The sequence below is a fragment of the Rattus norvegicus genome, chromosome 12 (genome assembly GCF_036323735.1).
Source record: "Rattus norvegicus strain BN/NHsdMcwi chromosome 12, GRCr8, whole genome shotgun sequence".
Lineage (NCBI taxonomy): Eukaryota > Metazoa > Chordata > Mammalia > Rodentia > Muridae > Rattus > Rattus norvegicus.
This window is the reverse complement of record NC_086030.1, coordinates 45,206,105-45,211,475: the sequence shown is the minus strand read 5'-3', so window position 1 is coordinate 45,211,475 and position 5,371 is coordinate 45,206,105. Positions and strand designations below refer to the sequence as shown.

Sequence of the window (5,371 nt, the reverse complement as noted above, 5' to 3'; positions counted from 1 at the left end):
AGGTTGATATATGGATGGTGGATGGAGGGAAGGGATGAACTATATGAGTGGCTAAATAGGTCAGAGGCTAGATGTGTGGATGAGAGGATACAGGGTAAATGGGTGGGAGTAGATGGAGGGATGGAAGGGTGGATAAACAGACGGATAGACATTAGGGTAGATGGGTGAGTGAGTGGACATGTAGGTGGATGGATAAATAGATGGATGGGTGATAAATGGAGAGATGGATGGATATAGGTAGGCGGGCAGTTGGATTGTGAGTGGATAGACGGGTAGTTAAATAGGTGGGTAGGTGGGTGGGTCACAGAAGGGTGATAAGAAGACCCTCAGAGGCACCCAGTCCCCTTGTATGGAGTATTTTACCCATGCAGTGACTTTTTTATTAACAGTAACCAAAATAGATATAAAACTGCTGTCCTGGTGATGAAAGCGGATTGGGTACCATCATGAGATCCGGGGAATATAAAAACCCTCTCCACGAGGCCTTCCTACCAATTTCTCCTAAGACTGGCATGCTAAATTCTTCTTCCCTTTTTCCCTCCAAGTCAAATAAAGCATAGATCAGCCTTTAGCCTGTCATGCCTCCGGCAGATTTTCAAACCCTGAGTGCTGAGGCTTTAAATTATTCTGTACCTAACTCGGTTAAGCGGCACCTGAGCCTGGCTAGGATAATCTGATTGTCAGAAAAACAGAGAGGGCCCGACCTGCAAAACGGTCCTGCGGAGGCCGCGGCTGTCCAGGAGACTGATGAAGGCAACCGAGAACGGCTCTGAGAGATGACTGCTGTCCACTTGGGTTCCAGCTCACACCCAGGCACGAAACTCCCAGGTGGTCCTTCTTCCTTATCACTTCTTGCGCTCCTAAGGCAAGTCTAAGAGCTTAATTTCTTCTTCTTGGGCCCCTCCCCCCTAGCTTCCCCTCCCCCTCTTGAAAGCACATATACTCCCACTCGCTGCTGTGTTCAGGGCTATAGGTGACGAGATACATAAAAATAATTTATGAGAGAGCCCCACCACAGTGTCTTCCTACATACTTTGAAATTCTCCCATTTACCAAGGCCTTCCTTTGCACTGAACACTGCCCTCTTGTGGCCCGATGATGTCACATAAAAATCACAGTCAAAGAATTCACCACCAGGACTTAGATGACTATCTCTCAGGGACAATAAACGAACCAGAGAAGCATCTTTTGCAACATGTTCATCTCTGTAAGGTGGATGCTGGGTAATTTTGACACTTGACACCCAGGAGAAAAATGCTGCAGTCTGGTATTATACCTGCTCAAAGTGGCATCTTTGGGGACCAGCTCCTAGATTAGGTGACTGCATTAACTACTTCTCTTATTGCCAAATACCCAACAAGAAGCAATTTAAGGGAAAGAGAATTTAATTCAGCTTACTGTCTGAAGGTGCAGTCAGGTGGGGCAGAAACAACATGGCGGCAAGAGGAATCTGGAGACAAAGCAGACCGGAAGTGAGTCGAGGCTGTAACAACCCAAGGCCCTCCTGAGCAGTGAGCCACTTCCTGCGCCAAACCTCACACCTGACAGGGCTCTCCGACCTTCCAAAACAGCGCCACCATCTGGAGACCAAGTAAACAAACACAGGAGCCTTAAAAGAACATTCCCCACTCAAATCACCATGGCACCCTTCTTAAATACCCATTGTATACTATCTATGGGTTTCTTCTTCAATCAGCTAATCTCAAATGACAGTTTTCAAAGGAACAACATGAGGGTGGGTCCAACAGGAGCTCTTTTGTTTCCAAATTTTACTCCTTTTTAAAGGTGAACAATATTCCTCTGTTCAGAGAGACCACATCCAACACCTTTTGACAGACACATAGGTTGTTTCCACCTGTTGACTATTGTGAAGAACGATGCTATAAATGTTGGTGTGCAAGAATTTGAGTCTGTGTCTTTGTTTCCCTGTTGTTGTGATCAAATACTCTGAAAAAAGCAACATGGGAGAGAAGAGGGTCTCTTCTGGTTCACCCTTGCAGGATACAGTGCATCACAGCTGTACGCTACAGTGCATCCTGGTTGCAGGTTATAATGTATCGCAGCTACAGGTTACAGTATACCACAGCTGCAGGTTACAATATATCACAGCTGCAGGTTACAATGTATCGCTGCTCCAGGTTACAGTATATCAAGATTGCATGATTTAGTGCATCATAGCTGCAGATTACAGTCCATCACAGCTGCAGATTACAGTGTTTCGTGGTTGCAGAGTTGTGAAGTAGCTGGTCACATGGCATTCATAATCAGAAAGTAGAGGGTGGAGAATTGGGCTGCTACTATGCTTTAAATTCTCTTCCTAGGGAATGGTCCCACCCTCAGTGGGCAGGTCTTCCCACTTCAATTAACCTGATTATAACTTTCCATAGGTATGTCCAGAGACCCATCCCCAGTTGATTCTACATACTGTCAGGTTGGCAACACTCAACACATGCCCTGCTTTTAATTCCAGAGGAAGTGTTAACACTGTTGAGCATTGTCATCAAAATCCATTCCCTTCTTCTCTAGCTTGACTTCTTTTCATGGTTCCCAATGTCCTTCTCTCTGCTAGTGGGTTTAGGTCAAAACCTATATCAATCACTCCCTCCAGGCCTCTCAATCCACGTGATAGCCTAGAAATTTGTGTACCCACTCCTGTCCTCCAAGAAGCCCCAGGAGTCACCTCATACTGACCTCCTTTTCCTTCCATTGAGCTTTGCTTATGAGACAACTTGGGAGGTGACCTTGATTGAGTTCCTGGAGTTTTCCTGCAGTGTTAATTCCAGGACAATGCCCTCATCACCAGCTTCCTTTACCCCCAAAAAAAGAAGATTAATATAATCCTATACAAGTTAGCCACTAAGCAAATGTTTCCTGAATGATTAAAGAGCAGGATGTTAGAATAATCTTATTTCTTGGAACTGGGCCAACACCTCCTTAAGTTTAGCTACAGTACCACCCATCCAGGGCGTGCCAAAGCTTCATGGTGTTAGACTGGCAGACCTTAACCACTCTTGTGCTCACTGCATAAATACAGGTTAACAAAGCATACTGCTCTTATCTAGAACCCAAATTTGGACACCATCATCCACGCCAAACACCACTCACAACTGCCTGTAACTACAGCTTCAGGATGACCTCTTCTGGACTCTGCAAGCACCTGCACTTGTGATGTGTGTGTGTGTGTGTGTGTGTGTGTGTGTGTGTGTGTGTGTGTGTCTGTGTGCCTGTGTATGTGTTTGTATGTATCTGTGTGTACCTGTGTGTGTGCACACACCACTCACCACACCATGCATACAATTAAAAGTAAGAATTAGGGGTTGGGGATTTAGCTCAGTGGTAGAGCGCTTGCCTAGGAAGCGCAAGGCCCTGGGTTCGGTCCCCAGCTCCGAAAAAAAGAACCACAAAAAAAAATAAAATAAAATTAAGAATTAGCCTTTTAAAAAGCCAGATATGCAGGTACACACCTCTAATCTAAGCACTGGGAGATGGAGGCAGGAGGGATCTTTAGGGCTCAGTGCCTAATAGGCCTAACCATATTGATACGCCCCAGATCCCAGTGAGAGGCCCACCTCAAAAATTAAGATGGATGGCTACTGAGGAAATGTCTGAAGTTAGTGTGTGGCTGCCACGTGTGCACTCAAACACACACACACACACACACACACACACACATTCTTACCCATGAACATATCACATACACACGTAAGTAATAAATAAATAAATCCCCAATAAATAAACAAGGTGTATGTTTTAAAGGATATAATGAAAACGTCACGATGCATTTTTGCCGGGGCTTTGCTCTCCCACGTCCAACTACAAGAGGGGGCGTTGGCTCCCCTCAAACCAAGAGAAGAAGGCTCAAAGAACCTGATGTACTTCCTGTTTTGTGGGCTGAGACAGAGTAGTAGAACCTTAGCAGGAGTTCAAGAGGCACACCTGGGTGGTATTTCCTGAACCTGGGAGCAAAGGAGAGAAAGGGCTGACTTTCCATCGATGGCCAAATCAGAGAGATGCATAGGCTGGGGACGTTGTAAAGGGCATTCCGGGGCCATTGCTTGGCAATGTCTTCTCCCTGCTCTCTTCCACTCTCCCTATCTCACGATGCACCTTCAGGGAACCTGACGATTCCGGTTATACCCCATCACTGTGACAACATACCTGTCTCAAACAACTGAAGGAAAGGCTTGCCCTGCTCCTGATTTCAGAGATATAGTCCAGAAGCCTCGACTCTGTTGACATGAAGTTCATGGTGGGTGGAGCATCATGGCGGAACAGAGCTCACCTTATGGACTGCAGGAAGCAGAAAGAGACAGGGAGGAGTCCGAGACGAGATACAGTCCCAAGCGCACACCCCTACTAACTTGCTTCCTCCAGTTAGCCTCCCACCTCCTAAGCTTCCCACAAGACCACCAACAAAGGCTCATGGTATGGCAAAGCGGGCCAACATGAACGCATCCAATCACACTGGAAGAATCTTCAGCTGCCAGTTGCCAGGAGAGAGCAGGGGACCACTGCGTGCACGAGAGGGGCTCACACTAAGATCTAGTTCCTTCGTTTCCCTAGTGATCCTACGCCCTCTGCTGAGGCCACCCCTGAGGGGAGAACAGAATCTCATAGGACAGAAGCAGAAGGAACGGAATACAAGATGCGCCCACCAGAGCGGAAGAGGAGAAGGGTGTGAAGCTGGAGACATCAGAAGCAGAACTCTGTGAAAGGGAAGCCCAGGAGGTTAACCCAGCCTGACTGTCTCCATAACAGCGCAGGAAAACTCAATTAAGCGCAAGAAACGGAGCGGCATGGGAGTCAAATCTCATGCAACACTGTGAGAAAATAACAATTTTCGCACAACAAAGGCAGGTCAAGTGTGCGCAGCCAGGCAACGTGGGGGAAAGGGAGCAGGAAACTCTCGCCTACTATTTCCAAACAGACGAGGCGAAATTTAGAAAATTGTGAATGAACAATAGTTATATGTTACGACTCCCCACAGAATAAACCTGAAAGCTATACATGTGGCCGGCACATACAGCTGCTGGAGAGGTTGAGGCAAAATGGCCCCAAGTTCAAAGCCAGATCCTACCTCAACCCACACACCTTATTACCCAAAGAATTCAGAAAAATCAACACAAAAGACCTCTATTTATCTATCTATCATCTATCTAGTGTTCTCTCTCTCTATCTCTATCTCTCTCTCTCTCTCTCTCTCTCATTCTGTGTGTGTATCCCTCTCCCACCCTCTCTCTCTCCCTATCTCTCTCCCTCCCTCTCTCCCTCTATCTCTCTCCCTTTATCTCTCTCCCTCCCTCTCTCTCTCCCTCTCTCTCCCTCTCTCTCCCTCTCTTCTATTTTGTGAGCTCATAAGGACATGCCATTC

General features: G+C 46.7%; 1 long non-coding RNA gene across 1 annotated transcript; it reads right to left on the bottom strand.

Annotated features, from left to right (window-relative positions):
* Positions 1 to 534: 534 nt before the first annotated feature.
* Positions 535 to 5,160, bottom strand: LOC120095860 (uncharacterized). Its single transcript, XR_010056568.1, has 3 exons — positions 2,692 to 5,160; positions 1,399 to 1,580; positions 535 to 860 (listed from the first exon to the last, which is right to left on the bottom strand). It is a non-coding gene; the product is annotated as an uncharacterized LOC120095860 (long non-coding RNA).
* Positions 5,161 to 5,371: the final 211 nt, after the last annotated feature.